The sequence below is a fragment of the Heterocephalus glaber genome, unplaced genomic scaffold (genome assembly GCF_053883595.1).
Source record: "Heterocephalus glaber isolate CG9 unplaced genomic scaffold, H.glaber_assembly_v1.0 deba00000281, whole genome shotgun sequence".
Classification (NCBI taxonomy): Eukaryota; Metazoa; Chordata; class Mammalia; order Rodentia; family Bathyergidae; genus Heterocephalus; species Heterocephalus glaber.
In genome coordinates this window covers 10,878,226-10,896,009 of record NW_028258139.1, presented here as the reverse complement: position 1 = coordinate 10,896,009, position 17,784 = coordinate 10,878,226, and the positions used below count along the sequence as shown (strand labels likewise).

Genomic DNA, 17,784 nt, shown 5'->3' with positions numbered 1-17,784 from the left:
TCCTTATCTATACCTCCTCTTTGATTGAGCTAGAGTCTCTATGTATTCCAGGCAGGCCTTGAATTCACTATGTAGCCAAGGCTGACCTTCAGCTCACTACAATCCTTCTGCCTCAGCCTTCTGAGTCCTGGGACTACAGGCTTGCACCAGCAGGCCAGGCTCCTATCACTTCCTTTTTTTCTTTAAGAACCTGTTTTCTTGTATATTCTTTCTGTCTTGTCAGTCATGCCCCTGACTTGGGCACCCTCCATAGGTGGTGAGTGCCCGACACTCAGCCAACATCTTATGCCCTCAGGGGTTGGCTTGGTGCTAGGCATGCACAGACTGCATCTTTTCACAAATACATGTTCTTTTTTCTGGCATTGTGGATTGTGAACTGTTAGAATGAATCATCCACCTGTGTGGTTCCTAGTTTTATCCTGTGAAGCTCATGAAGGCTGAAAAAGTTCTACTTTTGCAAGGGTCTTGAGCCTGGGCTGAACGTCCAGCTAGTCAAAAAGACCACACAGCAAATGGAAAAGTATGTGAGTGATAAGGTCTTCTGTATTTGAAAGATTAAAAAAAAGATTCACAAATTAGGAGCTATAATTAAAAAACAAACAAAAGGCAATGCCCCTGTGTCATTGGGGCCTTTGAGCTGGGGGCACTGGGAACGAGTTGAGAAAAATGCCCATATTTCAAGGCCAGTTAAAATTTGCTTGAAGTTATTCAATAGAAGTAACAGAATATTCTTTGCACTGAATTATTTATTTTTTGAATAGTCAGCTTTGTACTTAGAAGAAAGTTTATAAAGTTTATTCAGCAGTTCTTGGTGTTCAGAGCAGGAAAAATTTTAGGTCCTTAAACTAGAAGTCTATTATTTAACTCTTTGTTTTCATTTAAATTTTTTTTAAATTGTGGCAAAATAAAAATTACTAGTTCACTTTTAATATACTTTTTTTTTTTAATACACTTTTAATACAGGTAAAGGTACAAAATGAGAGGCCATCTTTAGTTGCAGCCACTGGCCAGTCTGCAATAAAAGACTTCCAAGGAATGACTACTAAGGAACCAATGAGAGTGGCAGAAAGCAAAAACTGCATTCTGGGAATAGGAAGTAGTAGGTTTGGCTGCATGACAGTACATGGTTCATGGAGTAACATGAGGAAATTTTTGGAATAGCATATTAGGGACAGATTGTAGAGGGCCTAGGACTTCAGCTTAAGGGAATTTGGACTTTGAGAAACTTTGAAGGTTTTTTTGAACTTAACTCATTTTCAAAGTTAGTCTTGGCAGCAGTATATAGAATGGATTGGAGGGTGGTGAGATTAATGGCAGGGACATCAATTAGGAACTTATTGCAGAAATCCAAGGAGGACGTAATAGGAGCAATGTCTGACAAAAGCTTGGAGCTGTTGAAATGACCAAAGCATAATTGTAATTATCAGACAAACTGGAGCTTAGAGAAGATGCGATGCAGACATGTGACAGCATTCCCTAGAGCTAAGTTGCTTCCCAATGGAACAGCATTATGAACTCATTAAGATTGCTGATTTCCACTAATGAAGTCACATGCTATTATAAAATGTCTGCTAATTAGCCCAAGCGAGCTAGAGTCCTCCCTTGATCTGACACAGGCTCAAGGAGTATTATGATCAGTGCAGATTGAACAACAGTATTAACAGTATTAAAATAGGGAAAGTAGCATAAACCAGATAGATCCATAACTTTACAGAGCTTAAACCGACTGTTATCAGCATCAGCCAAGAGAATGTAACACTCTCCTGTTCTTTGGTTCTACTGTTAACAAGATCTTCTAAAATCATTCCTCTGGACTTTCAGCTTCCACATTTCTTAGCAGATCAATTTAATCCCCTGTTCCTGCTGGGTTATATATCCAGTTTCATGATGGTAATCCAAATTGTCTTGATTTATATTTGTTTTCACATTATTCTGTATGTTCTAAGATTATTTTCATACATATCCTTTGTTACTCCTCCTTTCCCAAATTGTTGTGGGTTGAATTATAACTTGTTTCTTAATCAGCTAAATTTAGATGAATGCCAGCTGTGTAGAGATGCCACATTTAGTACCTAATTGATAAATGAACTGAAAAATAGCAATAGGACTATGAAGCTAAGTGGCTAATTGGAGGAGAATGCAAATTACTTAACTGTGAGAATGGGTGATGAAAAACGTGAGTTCAGGAGATGGAACTATTTTATATATGTAGTAAGTGAATATCCTGGAATCACATTTAGTATACTACCAAAAGGGATTAAGATATACTTTTCTTTTCTTCTTTTTTTTCTTAACTTCCCTTCCCTCCATTAACAATCGTTGAGCACCTAGCTTGCGCCAGACATCATGGTACATACTGAAAGTTACAGTGTTTTCCTCTTCTTGAAATAATTTGGTAATTGATGAAAAGCTTCTGCTATTTTAAAATGGCCAGTTGTTAGCCAGGCATGGTGGTGCATGCTTGTAACCCCAGTGCTCTGGGAGGCTGAAACAAGAGGATCACAAGTTTGAGCCCACCTTGGGCAACTTAGCAATTGAGCCAGACCCTGTTTTTTAATTAGTATTATGTTTGCAGTAGATAATGATTGTATTTATCATGGTCAGAGAAAAAAATTTTTTTAAGGCTAAGGATGTAGCTCAGTGTAAAAGCCCTGGGTCCAATCCCTAATACTGAAAACAACAACAACAACAACAAAAAACAAAAAAGCTCCAGTTCTTAGATTTTCATGACATGATGTTCTCTGTAAAGCTTAAGTGTAGGGCTGGGGATGTAGCTAGGTGATCCTAACCCTAACCCTAAGACCCTGGATTTGATACCCAGTACTAGAAAAAAAATGTTATGATTACCCTGAGCCCACACTTCATAGGATTCATTAGACTTTTTTTGGTACCGGGGATTGACCTTGTGCTTGAGAGGCAGGTGGCAGCACCTTTGAGCTAAATCCCCGGCCCCTCATTAGACTTTTTAACGTACTTTTGTTAGCCAGGCATTAGTAGTACAAGCCTGTAGTTCCAGGTACTCAGTAGCCTGAGGCCTAGACAAGTTTGAGCCTAGATTGGACAATTTAACAAGACCCTGTCTCAAAAGAAAAAAAAAACCTTTTTGACTTTGGTAGTGATTGGAATTTTACAATTTTAAGAAAATAGTTCCTGAAATAAGAATTTTTAAAAAACTATTTTAGTCAGGCATGGTGGCATGGTCCTGTAGTCCCAGGCCCCTGGGAGGCTGAGGCGTGAGGATCACTTGAGCCCAGGAATTCTGGGCCAGCCTGGGCAATATGAGTGAGACCATGCCTTAAATTTTTTTTTTTTTTTTGGTACCGGGGTTTGAACTCAGGTCCTGAGCTTGGGAGGCAGGCGGTGGAACCACTGAGCTAAATCCCTGGCCCTAAATTTTTTTCTGTAAGTTTGTTTATTTCTGTTTTTAAATTTTATCTGGTAAATAAAAACATAAAACTTATACATATTAATGGGTAATGTGATGTTTTGATTGCAATAGGAATTTGTAACCAAGAATGGAGTTAGAAGAACAGGGATAGTCCTCGGTAAATTTGTGAATATTTGATGTATGCATTTATTTTTCAGAGGGTTATAGGTCCTCAAAGGAGTCTATAATCCAAAAAAAAAAAAAAAAAAAAGGCTAAGAGTGACTCTTTGCCTTGCTTAACTGGGTTCCCAGACTAGCACCTTGCTCTACAGCCTGGTGGCTAAGCTCTCAGGCATTAGAGTCACCCTGTGTCTGAATTCTAGCTCTTCTAGTTAATAACTATGTGGCCCTAAACAAGCTACTTTACCTCTTGGACCTCAGCATTCCATCTGTAAAATGGGGCTAACAATAGTATTATGTCACAAGGTTGTAATTGCATGAGTTAATATTTATAAATAACTCAGTAAAACATTTCTGAAGATTGTGATGCCTCTACAGCTGCAGTGGGGGTGCACATGTGGCGATTTGAATGATCACCATTCATGTGATCAGAAAGATAAATAGGAAGAAGAAAAATTTAGATATATAATTGTTTTGGGTTGAATAATTAAATTTGGAATACAGCTTCAAGAAAACTTTGCTCATATTTTCAAATACAGGGCACAAATTCTCAAAAATACAACCTTTTCTTTTTCCTCTTTTTGAGACAGAGTCTCACTATGTAGTTTAGGCTGCTCTTGAACTCATAGCAATCCTCCCGCCTCCGCCTCCCAAGTGTTGAGTGTGTCACTACACCCAGCCGAAATGAGATCTTTTGATTGATTAGCTTGTTTCTCCCAGTTCTCCCATGAAACACTATAACAGTCTGAGACTTTTTTTTTCTTTTGCAGTATAGGGGATTGAGTTTAGGGTCTTCACACTGAGCTTCACCCCCGGCCCTTTTTAAATTTTTAATTTATTTATTCAAATTTTTTATTTTTTGGAACCAGGTATCAAACTCGGGATCTTGCGCTTGTGAGGCAGGTGGCAGAACCACTGAGCCAAAATCCCCGGCTCTGATTTTTTATTTTGAGACAAGGTCTCTCTAAATTGCCCAGGGTGGGTTTGAGTTTCCTGCCTCAGCCTCCGGGAATGCTGGGATTACAGGTGTGCACCATGCTTAGGATTCTTTTAAATGTTCATGTCATGGGCTTGGAAGTTGGGTTTTCATGGATCCCAAGAATCAATCTCTGGAATCTGATAAAATCCTGGTTTCTGAGGCCGACTACAGATCGAATGGGTCAGCATCTCTGGGACAGGGTCTGGGAACTGACAGTCTTTTTTGGTACCGGGGATCGAACTTGGGTCTTTGCGCTTGCGCAGCAGGCAGTGAAACCACTGAACTAAATTCCTGGCCCTGGAAACTGACATTCTTGACAAGCTACCCAGTCTTAATTTTGTACCCCAACAATTGAAAACCTCAAACTCATTTTCTTTGCTTGGAAAGAACAATTCTTTTTTTTATTTTTATTTTTTGTATATCCTTTTATTGGTACATTTTAGGTGTACAATATAATGACATTCATCATTGGGAATTTGCACCTTTACATAAACTCTCTTGGTTCATATTTTTCCCCCTTCCCCTACCCTCCCTTCAACCCCTCCATCCTTCCCCATTTACAAAGACTTTGTTTCCAGTTTTTCATTTTCTCATATTAATTCCATTTCCTTCTTTCCTTTCCCCTACCCCTCTGACTTCCCCCTCCCCTCTGCCCCTTTTCTTCCTATTTCACATTATCTATTATACCTTTTAGTCCTTATTTACATTTTCAGTTTCTCACACTAGAGAAACTCTTCGGTATTTACACATGTGTGTCCTGTTTATTTCACTTAAGAGTATTGCCTCAATGTACATCCATTTAGCAATAAATGTCTCTAGTTTCTTGTTTTTGATGGCTAAGTAGTACTCCATTTTATAAAAAAAACCACATTTTCTTGATCCAGTCTCCAGTTGATGGGCATTTGGGCTGTTTCCAAGTTTTAGCTATTACAAACTGTGTTGCTATGAACATGGATGCACATATATCACTGTGGTATGATTCTTTGAATTCTTTGGGGAAGATACCCAGCAGTGGAATAGTGGGGTCAAATGGGACTTCCTGTCCTAGTTCTTTGAGGTATCTCCATACTGACTTCCACAGTGGTTGCACCAGTCTGCACTTCCACCAGCAGTGGAACAGTAAGAACAATTCTTTTAGAAGTATTCAGGCATGATTGCCTGTGGCAGCTGATGCCACCACAAGGTACCATCAACTTTTCTTTGTTTTTTTGCTCAGCATGCCCAGAACACACTGGGAGGGTGAGTTTCCTTCCTTCTCATTCCTGCCAGTGAGAAAGTCTCTGGACTGGGGGTGTGGCCACAATGTGGACTGTCATTATCTGACCACCTGCACTACTGTCAGAACAAGTTATAGACATATGACAATTTTGTTTGTAAAAAGGAGAATGTGTCTTACACAGACATCTTACAAATGGTGAACCTTTTTTTCTTTTTTCCCAGTGCTGGGGGTGGGAGCCAAGATCTCAGGCAAGCTAGGCAAGTGCTTTACCACCGACCCACACCCCATCTCCAAATACTGAGATTTAATGAAAGAAAATCACCTCTGTTTCTGAAGTCTGCTGGCCCTCCGGAGACTCTGGGGGGTGTCCATGGATCCAGTCAGGGTGATGCTACATCATACTTATCTTTGTTTCTTCATCTCATTAGAGGTCCTGAGCTCCTCTTCAGTGGTGAGCTCTGGGTTCTCACTTCAACAACCGATGGAGCATGCTCTTTGGAGCAGACACCCTGGGTTAAATCCTGGCTCCTTTTCTTACTAGCTATGTGATCTTGGGGCAAGTGACTGAACTTTTCCTCAGTTTCTTTATTTGTAAAATGAGAATAAAAAATAGTATCTGAGTCAGATGTAGTGGTGCACATCTGTAATCTCAGTACTTTGGTAAACGGAGGCAGGAGGATTGCAAGTTTGAGCCTGGCCTGGGCAACTTAGTGACTTTGCAAGACCCTGTCTCACAAAAAATAAAAAGAGCTGGGGATGTAGCTCAGCAAAGGTCCTGGGTTCAATTTTTAGTACTAAAAACAACAAAACAAAATAGAACATCCAAAACAGGATCTGCTTCATAGGGTAGTGAGGCTAGAGTTGGAAGATAGAGCAATGCTAATCTTTCCACCCACTCTGTGCCAGCCTCCAGGGGTACAGATGAGAATGAGATGCCAGGAACAGCAATAATAATGCCTAACTATCATCCACCCGGACCCAGCCAGTGGGCTACAGTGTACTGGGGGAGGGTTTGCGGGGAGCAAGAGGGTGGAAGACAGCATGACTGGGTGAGGAAGGAGTGTAACTGCACTGTGGTCACCCAGCTGGGAGGACTCTGGCTGAGTGAGACGCTCCAGGAGTGCTGGGGTAGGTGTGGTTGTGTGAGTGTGTTTTGGGAGGGATGAGTCTGCCCTCAGTAGTGGTAGGTTTAGATGAGTTGTGTCTCTGGCATGGTGGTGTTTGTGGGATTGTGGGTCCCTGGGAAAATAGATGCGTTAAGCCAAAACTATCTTTCTCCTTCCCTCCCTCTGTGGTGCTAGAGGTTAAACCCAGGGCCTCCCATATGCTAGGTGAGTGCCCTACCTCTGAGAAACACACCAGCTCCAGCATAAGAAATTATTAAACAAGCTGAAGCAAGAGGATTGTGACTTTGAGGCCAGCCTGGACTGTGTAGGGAGACAGTCAAAACAAACAAATGAAATTATTAGACAAAGAAAATTGGAGGAAAAGGAGTGACTTTTGATAGCTTGGACAGTTTTTCAGTAGGAATTATGTCTTTTTTTTGCTAGAATCTCCATTTCCTACAGTTTTGCATTCGCTTTTTATCTGAACCAACAGGAAAAGAAAAGTAATAAAGCAGTTATGAGTCGGACCACAGTCCCACAGTCTTACCTCCCTTCAGAGATTATTTAGTCACAGTAGTTGCAATTCAGTTCTAGATCAGTTCTGTCTCCTCCATAGCAAATGCTTGCCAAGCTTTACTTGTTTCTGCAAATTGTCACTTCACCAAATTACAAGGACTCAGGAATTCATCCTAAGTAACTCAATGAAAGAATTCTTATCAAATTACCCTGACTAAGACAGGTCCTAAATTCTGAGTTTAGCTATATGTCATTATCAAGATATTTCAAAGTGAATAAACTTTTTTTTTGAATAAACTTTTTTATATTGTGGATTTTAAATTTTAACACAACAAATAAAATGCTCTTTTTTTGGCTCACAGTTGTCTGTGAGTGGGTAATTGCTTAAACATGTGCTGTAGGGAACAGATGCCGTCTTGAATTTTCCTTAATAATAAGCTGACAGATTTTTAATTAACAGGGGCTTCCAAGTTACTGGTGAAATGACTTCTTTATTGATTTTCACCTTTATTTCTTTTTTTTTTTCCCAGGATTGGTTGCTTCTTAACACAACATTTTTATTACTCTACATTTTTAAAGCCAGGCATGGTGGCACATACCTGTAATCCTAGCACTTTGAGAAGCTGATGCAGAAGGATGGCAAGTTGAACCCCAGCCTTGGGCTGGAGATGGAGAGAGAGAGAGAGAGAGAGAGAGAGAGAGAAGTACTTTTGTATTTCTATTACCATCTTCACAACAAATGAGAGATTAAAAACAACTCTTCATAACTTTGAAATATACAATCCTGGCGTTCTTTTTTGTTGTTGTTGTTTTTGTTTGGTTTTTTTTTTGGTACCGGGAATCGAACTGGGGTCCTTGTGCTTATGCGGCAGGCGGCGAAACCACTGAGCTAAATCCCTGGCCCCAGTCCTGGTGTTCTTAAAAATAGTTTTGCTTCCTTTTTATTTTGGTGAAGGTTTGTATCCAAGAATATAAGGAAACTTACAGCTCAATAATAAGAAGGGAGGGGCCGGGGATTTAGCTCGGTGGTTCTGCCGCCTGCCCCGCAAGCGCAAGGACCGGAGTTCGATCCCCAGTACCAAAAAAAAAAAAAAAGAGAAAGGAGGCCGGGCGTGGTGGCGCACGCCTGTGACCTCAGCACTTGGGAGGTGAGGCAGGAGGATCACTGCAAGTTTGAGGCCAGCCTGGCTCACACAGTGAGACAGAGAGCTCAAGGACAGCCTGAGCTACAGAGTGAGACCTTCTCTCAGAAAAAGAAAAACAAAACAACTCCAGAAATAAAGAACCCAATTTTAAAAATTAGCAAAAGATTTGAACAGACACATCACACAAAAAGAATAGCCAATAAGCACGTGAAAAAGCTACATCATCATTAGTAAGGGGAGAACTCTCCATCCGTCATCTCTCTGTCTGTGGACCAAACTCGGGACCTTGGAAGAGGGAGAGAGGATTGAATTCAGGACCTTGTGCTTTCCAGGCAGGCGCCGGCTACATCCCAGGTCTCCCTCTTACTCTCTCCACTGAGCTATATCCCCAGTTTCTCACTCTCTCACTTGGTTGTATCTGTTGGAGGGCAGCGGCTTGAGCTCATGCCCAAAGCTTAGTATCAGGTTCAGGGCTTCGCTGGGTCTCGTGAAGTTCCAGAAGAATAGAAGACAGCACCTCTGATTGGTATTAGGTGTAGGGCTTGGCTCCCTCCCACGAAGATCTCGTGCCAGAAGAATTGAAGACAGTGTTCTCTGTGATGAGCAGATCCCGAGTCATTTGCAAAGGCATTTTCCACACCTTGCTCTGGCAAACTTACAATTTCAAAACGTGAGAAGTGAGGCTTTCCAAGAGCAATACCTAAACAGAAGATGACAAAATGAAATAATGTCAAAATCTAAGCAGCTGTCATACAGATTCCTAAACCTGCATCAAATCGCACTCTGAAAACACTTGAGGCCCCCAAAATGATAAAAAAGCAGCAGGAGGCAGAGGATGTCACTGCTAATGAGACCATGAAGTTTGAAGCATTAATAAAACAGGATCTCCAGGCAAAAGAAAGTGCATCCATGACTGGTTTAGATACAGCAGACCATACAACCACCAACCTGTTAAACACTTATTCAGATGATGACTACATTAAAAAAAAATCCGGAAGTGCCTAGAAGAGGATGCTTTTGCACGAGAGCAAAGGGAGAAAAGACAGCAGAGGTTGTTAATGGACCAGTTCATCGCCCAGGAAGCACAGGAGGAGGCTCACCATGAGGAGCAGCTGATACACAGGCTCGTGTGACAGTCCCAACAGGAAGGAGCACAGGGTTGCTATGCAGCTCATGCATGGTAGGCATGAAAAGGAGGTTTTATGGCAAAACAGAATTTTCAGACGAAATATGAGGAAAGATGGTTTAAAAGATTTCCAGGATGCTCTGGATTGAGAAGCGGCTTTGGCCAAACAAGCCCAAGATTGATTTTGAAGAACAAATCCTCAGAGAGAAAGAAGTTCATGAACAGATTGCTGTGGAAAGAGTTCAAGCTTGGTATAGAAAACATTAGAAAATATGTGGACAAATTTTGGGTCAAATATTTGATTTGTCCACTAACGTGGCAGACTGTCAAATGTTGACAAATAATCTGATTCCACTCAAGATGATGTGTGATTGGAAGGAACTGCTTTTTCATGGAAAGCCCATATATGAACAAACCTCTATTAAGCATGTGTCTGCTAATCCCTCTGAAGAACAATTTAGAGAACTGGATATAAGAGACTTGCTAGATAGCAAAGATTATGAAGAATATAATGGCATGGTTGGAGAGTGGGCTGTACCAGGAGAAATGACGAATAATTTACCACCCTCCAACAATTCCATACTGGGCCATGCCCCTCACAGACTCATTGAAAAATCTCTTCCTCTTCAAATTGAGCCAACAGAACCTGAACTGGCTTCATTTGCTATTAAAGGATGGTTACTGGGGAAAACATTTAGTGGGAAAACTATCTCTTTAAAGACTCTACAGAGTTTCCTATTCAGGTACTTTGTATGGATACTCTTGTCCAAGAAGCTATCCAAGAATTTTATGATAATGAAAAAGTCAGTGAGGACTTACCCATTCAGAAAGAAGGTGGAGAAGTTCATCAGATCTGCAGGAGGACAGTAAAGAAATCCAGGACTCACACAATGAATCTTCAGATGCTCCAGTTTCAGGCGAACCATTAGCAGAAACAGAAGGTGAAACTACATCTAGTACACACACTAATAGAACACCAGAAACTGAAGAAGTCACATCAAGTGGTAGTGATCATTTCTCTAAACTCACTGAATGTGCTCAGCTTGGTGCAAAATCACAATTGCTGAAGAAAAGAAAGAACGTTCCAGACATGTTATTAGTTAACATCATAGTAAACGCTATTAATGAGATACCACGTTATTAGTTACCATCATAATAAATGCAATTAATGAGGTACCTATTAATGTGATCAAGGGTGGATACTTGATGGTTTTCCAATGTCATTAAACCAAGCACAGCTTCTAGAGGAAGCTCTCACCAGCTGCAATAGAAACCTCATAGAAATGGAGGCAAAGAAAACACAAATATCCACATTGGCTGTGGATCCTATAGCTTCAAAAGAAGGACCTCTTCCCTCTTCTGCATTTGATTTTGTCATATTACTAGATATTTCAGATACTTTCTTACTGAGTCACATGAATGATATCATAGCTGAAGAATTTTCACATAAAATGACTCATAAAGATATTGGTCAACATGGCGCTGCTGAAAACCAAGATAAGCATAGGTACTAGAACTTAAGAGATCACATACAAAAGAGAATTATAGGCTTCTTGGACAACTGGCCTTTGTTGGAGCAGTGGTTTTCAGAACCAGAAAATATTTTGATAAAAATCAATGCTGACACAGAGAAAGAGCCTTTATGCCAGAAACTAAAAGAAATTTCCTTATTTATTTATTTAGGATTTTTGAGACAGGATCTTGTTTTGTATCTCAGGCTGGCCTCAAACTTGCAGTGATCTTCCTGCCTCAGCCTTCTGATTACTGACATTATCGGTGTAGGCCACCATCTGGCCATTTTGTTTTTAAAAACTCAGACAGGCATTTCCAAGAAGACTACTAAATCTGGTTTTCACTAGCAGAAATTTTTTTTCTCTTAAAAATAGAGCAATTAGCCAGGGATATAGCTCAGTGGTTCTGGCTCCTGCTTCGCAAGCATTGCAAGTGCAAGGATCCATGTTCGATCTCCATACCAAAACCAATACACAAACAAAAATAGAGCAATTAAACTGGGTGTGGTGGTGCATTCCTGTAATCTCAGTACTTGAGAGGCTGAAGCAGGAAGATCACTAGGAGTTTGAGGCCAGTCAGGGCTACATAGTGAGTTCAAGTTCAGCTTGAAATACATAGTGAGATCCCTGTTTTAAAAAAACAAAAAACAAACAACATTTTAAAAAAATCCCAAAAAGCAATTGTTCTGATTAGAAAAAAATAATTTCTTTCTTCATAGAAGTTACAAAGCCCAGTTTCAAACTTGTTACGATTTAGTGTTGCCTAGTATTTTTTTTTTTTTTTAGAGTTTTGTTTTGATTTGAAAGCTGCACCTTCATTTGCTTGCTGCTTTAGATACATCTTTGATTCTCATTGGCAACTGCCTTGCATATCACAGTGGAGGTGAAGTCTGTCCCTGAGACCGACTGTACATACGAATTACTGAAATCACAGCTGGATTGTGAATGGTATCCAGTGATGTACTCTTCTTGTCAGCAACATCTGGTAATTGCACAGATGGTGACCCCTTTAGACTAGTTGAGCCACGGAGCTCTGTTGGGTCAATGCACTAGCATGCAGGCAGGGTAGAAGGGAATCTTTTGATGCTGCAGAAGATGAAGGATCCACCCTCCCATGCAGAAGTAGGACACCATAAGAATGGAGAGAACAGAGACTCTCAAGATCTGCAGCTGACACTGGAGGCTACAGAATTTCACTGAATTCTCCATTTTTGGACAACAAATCAGAAGACAATATGTAAATATTAATAACTTAAGCATTGTTCAGAAAAGGAGGCCTGAAAGTTTGCTTTGGAACATTTAATGGTGACTTCTAGGTAAGGGATAAGGGTGAAAGCAGCCATGGATACGGGACTCAAGGGCACGTCCCTCAGGTCAGGGAGGGTGCCAAGATCCTCTTTAGCTGAGAAGGTATGAGCATTCTGAGGAAGTGATGTGGTTTATTTTATCATGATAGGTATCAGAAGTTGCCAGATATTATGTGTGAAGGAAACCAAGGTAACAGAAAACAGGATGAGTTGTATTGCATTAGAGAGAAAATGATAGTTTTCATAAACCTTTTTTGAGAGTGTGGATTGTTTACTCTTTGAGTAATGCCCTTGGTTTTGTCAAGCAGAGTCATTAAGAGAAAGGGATGCTTGAAAGATTTGAGATCTCTGAAGAATTGGCTTTTGTGGTTTTTTTTTTTTCTGTAGCCTTGTCACCTTTAGTAGAAATCTTATTAGGCCTGAAAACCTTGTTCTTCTCATCTTTGCCCTATGTGAGTTGGTCTTATGGATAGGATTTGTAATCCCCAGATGCCTGCATTGTGTTTCTGATGTGTTATGTAAGTGTAACATTGTCTTCCTTGATCTCAAAAGCCTATGGCTTTAACTGGAAACATAGAAATTATTATTGCTATGACTTTCATGAATTAAGTAAACTTGAAGATAACAATGTAAACTACTCCTTGAAGCGAATTAGTTCCTTTACATTTAGTTCCTCTAATTTTATTCCTAACAATTGTAGGTCTTTTAGGCTTAAATGAGTAAGTCTTAATTATGCAGTAAGACCATTTTTGTCATGTTTTGGGATTTTAGTAATTTTAATCACTTTTTAAAATTTACATTTCCAGAGCTGGATTTATTAGCAGGGCCCTGTAATCCCAGCAGTTGGGAGTAAGGAGGGAGGATTGCTGCAAATTTTAGGCCAGCCTGGGCTACATGGTTGAGTTTAAGGCCAGCCTAGACCACATAGTGAGACTCTATCTCCAAAGGCAACTCAAACCAAACCAAGCAACCAATAAATAAAACCTTTACATTTCCAGACTGAAGAATTTTTTTTTCTCTTATACATTAGATCCTGGCTTCTTAGATAATGAGATGTGTGAAGATTTTTCCAGCACCCCATTTTCCCTTGCTGTGATCCAAAGGGAAAGACCATAAGCCATGGGCATAGGCTTGCTCTAGGCTTATGGATTTCCTTTCATCAATATCAAGAATTTTGATAGGTAAGACATTTACCCCTTAAGTGTGATAAATTCCTCCTACAACTGAATGTGAAGAAATCATTTTTCTCTGCAAACCAATGTCTATACTTCTTTTCTCTCTCTCTTTTTGGGAACAGGGCTTCTTTGTAGCTCAAACTCACTTCAAATTTGCAATTCTCTAACCTCAGTCTCCCGAGTGCTGGAATTATGTCCACTTATTCTTCCTTTTTAATTATTTATTATTTTTTATCCTTCCTTTTTTAATAGAGTAAATATGTAAGTGCAGTAATTTAGTTATTATGAGCAGGCAGAGTAGCCTAACGATAGGGTACAGTTGGATAAAATAGCCTACCAGGTCAAGAACTAATTCAAGCAGGTGGCCAAGTTTAGAAATGTAAATGAAAACACAGGAACAAAGGATAAAAGTTAAAATGGGGGGGAGGAAAGAACCTTTCCCCCCAGGAAGAAGGTATGCTAAGTAGATGACAGCTCCTCCCTAACCTCTGGGCTGGACTTGGAAGAATTTCTTGAAATATGGTTTCTTTTGAACCCAGTCCCTGTCAACCAGCTAAATAATTTTCTTTAGGCTCTAAACCCACAAAGCCATCTGTTTAAAACAAGTTCCCACTGCTCTTTATCTATATAAGGCCAAAACAAAGAAGGCACATCGTAGTTCCCTTTAAATAGGTCCCAAGAGCTTTATTTTTATTTCCAATAAACACTCTCCTATCTTTCACCTCTTGCCTGCGATTTTATTCAACTTAGTGAGACAAAGAACTCAGATTTATATAAAACCAACTGTTTCATAACCACATTTGTTATTGGCTTCTAAGAAACTAGAATTCAATTTAAAGCTTACTTGAAGAAAATCACTCATTCTGGGTAAATGGAGACATATTTAATGCTTCAGTAGTTTCTGATCTTCCATTATCTTATTATCATTTAAAATCATTCTGAATTATATGCCAATAGCGAGTGGATTTACTTTTTAAAAAAGTAGTAAGGCATACATCATAAAACGTTAATAATGTAATAAATATCAAGAGCTACTGTTTCGGCAAGTTTACTAAAGCTCTCGAATTCACAAAATGACGCCTAGCATTATATATTGGCTGTTGGTGGAAACGCGCTCCAGCCCAAACCCTTAAGTTCTGTCTTCCGCCAAGACGTGTGGCCCGTATCCATAGAGACTGGGAAAAGCGTCTGGGTGACAGGGCGGCCCCTTCCTGCACAGCTTTAGGCTGCTTCCCTTTTCGGTGGGAGGAAAAAAAAAAACCCTTAAATTTTGTGAGCGCGCGCGGAGCACTACTGCCTCAATACTGGACGCGCCACCTTGTTTATGTTGAGTTTCGGAACCACAACTCCCAAGATGCACCGAGGTTTTAGACCGGTCAGAGGGCCCGCTTCCGGTTTGGGCCAGAGCGGCTGCGCACCTTGTGTGGTCTTATTGGCTCGAGCCGCCTCGTGCGATGCGCGTCACGGCGCCGTGCGGTCGCGGGGGCGGGCAGACGCGGTGGCGGCGGTAGCGGCGGCGCGAGCTCTATCCAGACACGGTATCGCGGTGGAGACAGCTGCGGCGCCTACACCGTGTTGGGTCCCCTCCCTCCTCCATTCCCCCTCCTCCCCTTCCCCCGCAGCGCTGGTTCTCTGGGAGTCCGAGACGTGTGGCGAGGCGGCGACAAGCTCCAGGTGAGGGTCTCTGGAGTGCGAGCGCCGCTTCCCCGGGCGCGCCAGAAGCGCCCGGGGTCGGGGAGGAGGTGAGGGCTGAAGGGGCAGACGCACCCGGCGCGGGCCGGACAGCGCGTGTGGTCTTGGCCCATGGCTTGGCCCCCAGTCTGGGTCCTGCCGCCTCGCAGGGGCTTGCGGTGGCCCGAGGGGCTGCAGTGCGGGGCCTGGACCCGCCCTCTCTGCCCCCGCTGTCACAGTTGCCCAGCGCTCGCTGCCTCTTGTCCCTCCGGGCAGGCGGTCGGAGCTCTGGCCCTCCTAGGTCTCCTCACCGTCGGGTGCTGTGCCCTTCCTTATTGCCCTCGGGCAGACCCTGCCCGTCCTTTCGCCTTTTCCCTTTTCCGTGTCTTTTATTACTTCTAGGAATTTCTTTGGAGGCAGGCTTCGGATGGCTCTGCTCAGTACTAGTATTGCAGGGACTGGGATACGAGGCTTTTCCTTACCTTTTCTTAGGTGGCGCCCCAGGCAGCCTGCTTGTGATAGTTTCTTGGGCCCTGTTCTCCCAACCTCTGTTTGGCTTTTCAGCTGTAGTTAACTTCTTTTGAAATTGCTGATAACGGTTATAAATTTAAGTTCTTGGGGGTCTGTGAGAAAGTTTAGATTGGAAGCATTTTTTTCCCCCACCTCTTGGTTTTTGACCTTGATTTAAACGTTTGCCTCTGGAATTTGACAACTTCATGAGTTGGTCCCACAGTAAATTTTGTTAGAAAGATTAAATATCCATCTGGGTTTTGGAAGGGTACAGTATTTCGTTGAAGATTGCTGGTTTTGTTGTTGTTTGTTTTTAGTATAATGGTGCTTTAGTATTAAAACTTTTAGACTCTGAAGTTCTCAGCCCTCTATTGCTATCCCCCCAGCGCAAAGAAACCTATCATAATATTTAAAATTTTTTGATCACAAGTTTTTCCCAGTGAAATGTTAAATTACTTCTACTGAAAGCTTTATTTTTTTGAGGAGAGATGATAAACCTTGTGCGTTCTGAAGTTTGAAGTGACCTTAAAGGGCACTTTAAACTAGGTATGCACATAATCCTCAAAACACGTGGGAGCAGCTAATTGGTGGCGAATTGTGAAGTTTGAAAAAATTTAAAATTAAATACAAAAGGCATCTTTTCTTTTAGCTTCTATTTGTAGTTGCTTACCCACCTGTATGTGTTTCTCTCTAGACTTTGGGCTATTTGGGGTAGGAGGGGTAAGAGTATGATTCCCAAGCTTAAAGAGTTTTGTTTTTCCATCCCTGTAATGGATGTATAAATGAATGTATTTTTTCTATCAGTAGTTTCAATTTAGTTAGTGCCCCTTTTTTCCTCCTGTGGTACTGTGGCTTGAACCCAGGGCCTTTGCATTGAGCTACATTCCTAGCCTTTTTTTGTTTTGAGAAAGGGTCTCACTAAAGTTGCCCAGGCTGAGCTCAGACTTGTCCTCCTCCTGCCTCAGCTTACCACAGTGCTGGGATTGCAGACCTGTGCTACCCTGCCTGGTGTGCACTTTCTTTAGTATAAATCCCATTTTGTTTCCCTAGGTGAAAATAATTTAGTTTTTTTTGTTTTGTTTTGTTTTGAGACAAGGTCTCACTGTGTAGTTCAGGCTGGCCTTGAACTGACTAGCCCAGGCTAACCTCAAACTTGGCAGTCCTCCTGCCTCAGCCTCCCAAGTGCTGGATTACAGGCATGAGCTACCACTTCCGGCTCTGTTTTATTCTTTCAGAGATAACAACTTTACAGCCTGTGGGCCAGGTCATGCCTGTTGCCTGTTTTTGTAAATTAAAACCTTTTTGGTTTTGTTTTTTGAGACATGGTCTTGCTATGTAGTTCATGTTAGCTTTGAACTCACTATGTAGTCCAGGCTGGCTTCGAACTCATGGCAATCCTCCTGCCTCAGCCTCTCAAGTGCTGGGCTTACAGGTGTGCGCCACCACACATGGCCCAGTAAATAGAATTTTTAGTGGAATGTAGCCTTATGAAGTTTTTTGAGTGCTTTTGTATTTTCTGCATGAAGATCGCTACAAAGAGGTTTGATGACCCAAGTTTTCCTCTTTTGTCCTGTAAGATACAAGAAGAAAATTTAGAAGTGACAATGATAATGGTTACCAGTTAATGAGTATTAATGAGTTATTAGACAGTTTTCCATTGCTTTATGTGCATTGTCATGTAGTCCCAGCCTGTAAACACAAACTATTATTCCTATTTTACAGGTGAGGAAATTGAGGCTTGAAATTAAGTAACTGTTGACTCAGCTAGTAAAGGGTGAAGATGGGATTTGAATCCATGCAATCTGATTTCAGAATCCAAGCTCTTAATATGCTAGACAGTTTTTCCTTAGAGCACTAGTACTGCTCAGTGTAGAAAGCTTAGACAGTCCATATCTCTAGTGTGAGAAACTGAAAGTGTAAATAAGAATTAAAACGTTTAAAATGAATAGTTGATAATTTGAAATAGGAAGAA

The 17,784-nt window shown here is 41.2% G+C and overlaps 1 protein-coding gene and 1 pseudogene across 5 annotated transcripts in view; both read left to right on the top strand.

Annotated features, from left to right (window-relative positions):
* The window catches only part of LOC101706686 (sperm flagella and cilia-associated protein 2 pseudogene), a 36,466-nt pseudogene extending 25,556 nt beyond the window's left edge, over positions 1-10,910 (top strand).
* Positions 10,911-15,092: 4,182 nt separating this feature from the next.
* Positions 15,093-17,784, top strand: part of Adipor2 (adiponectin receptor 2) — a 74,063-nt gene continuing 71,371 nt past the window's right edge. For 2 of the 5 annotated variants that reach the window (XM_087182652.1, XM_087182662.1), the window contains exon 1: positions 15,124-15,305. The gene's annotated coding sequence lies outside the window, so the exon portion shown is untranslated. Of the gene's footprint in view, positions 15,306-17,784 lie in introns of all 5 variants that reach the window. The other 3 variants (XM_004837640.3, XM_087182645.1, XM_021249805.2) reach the window with 3 other exon arrangements.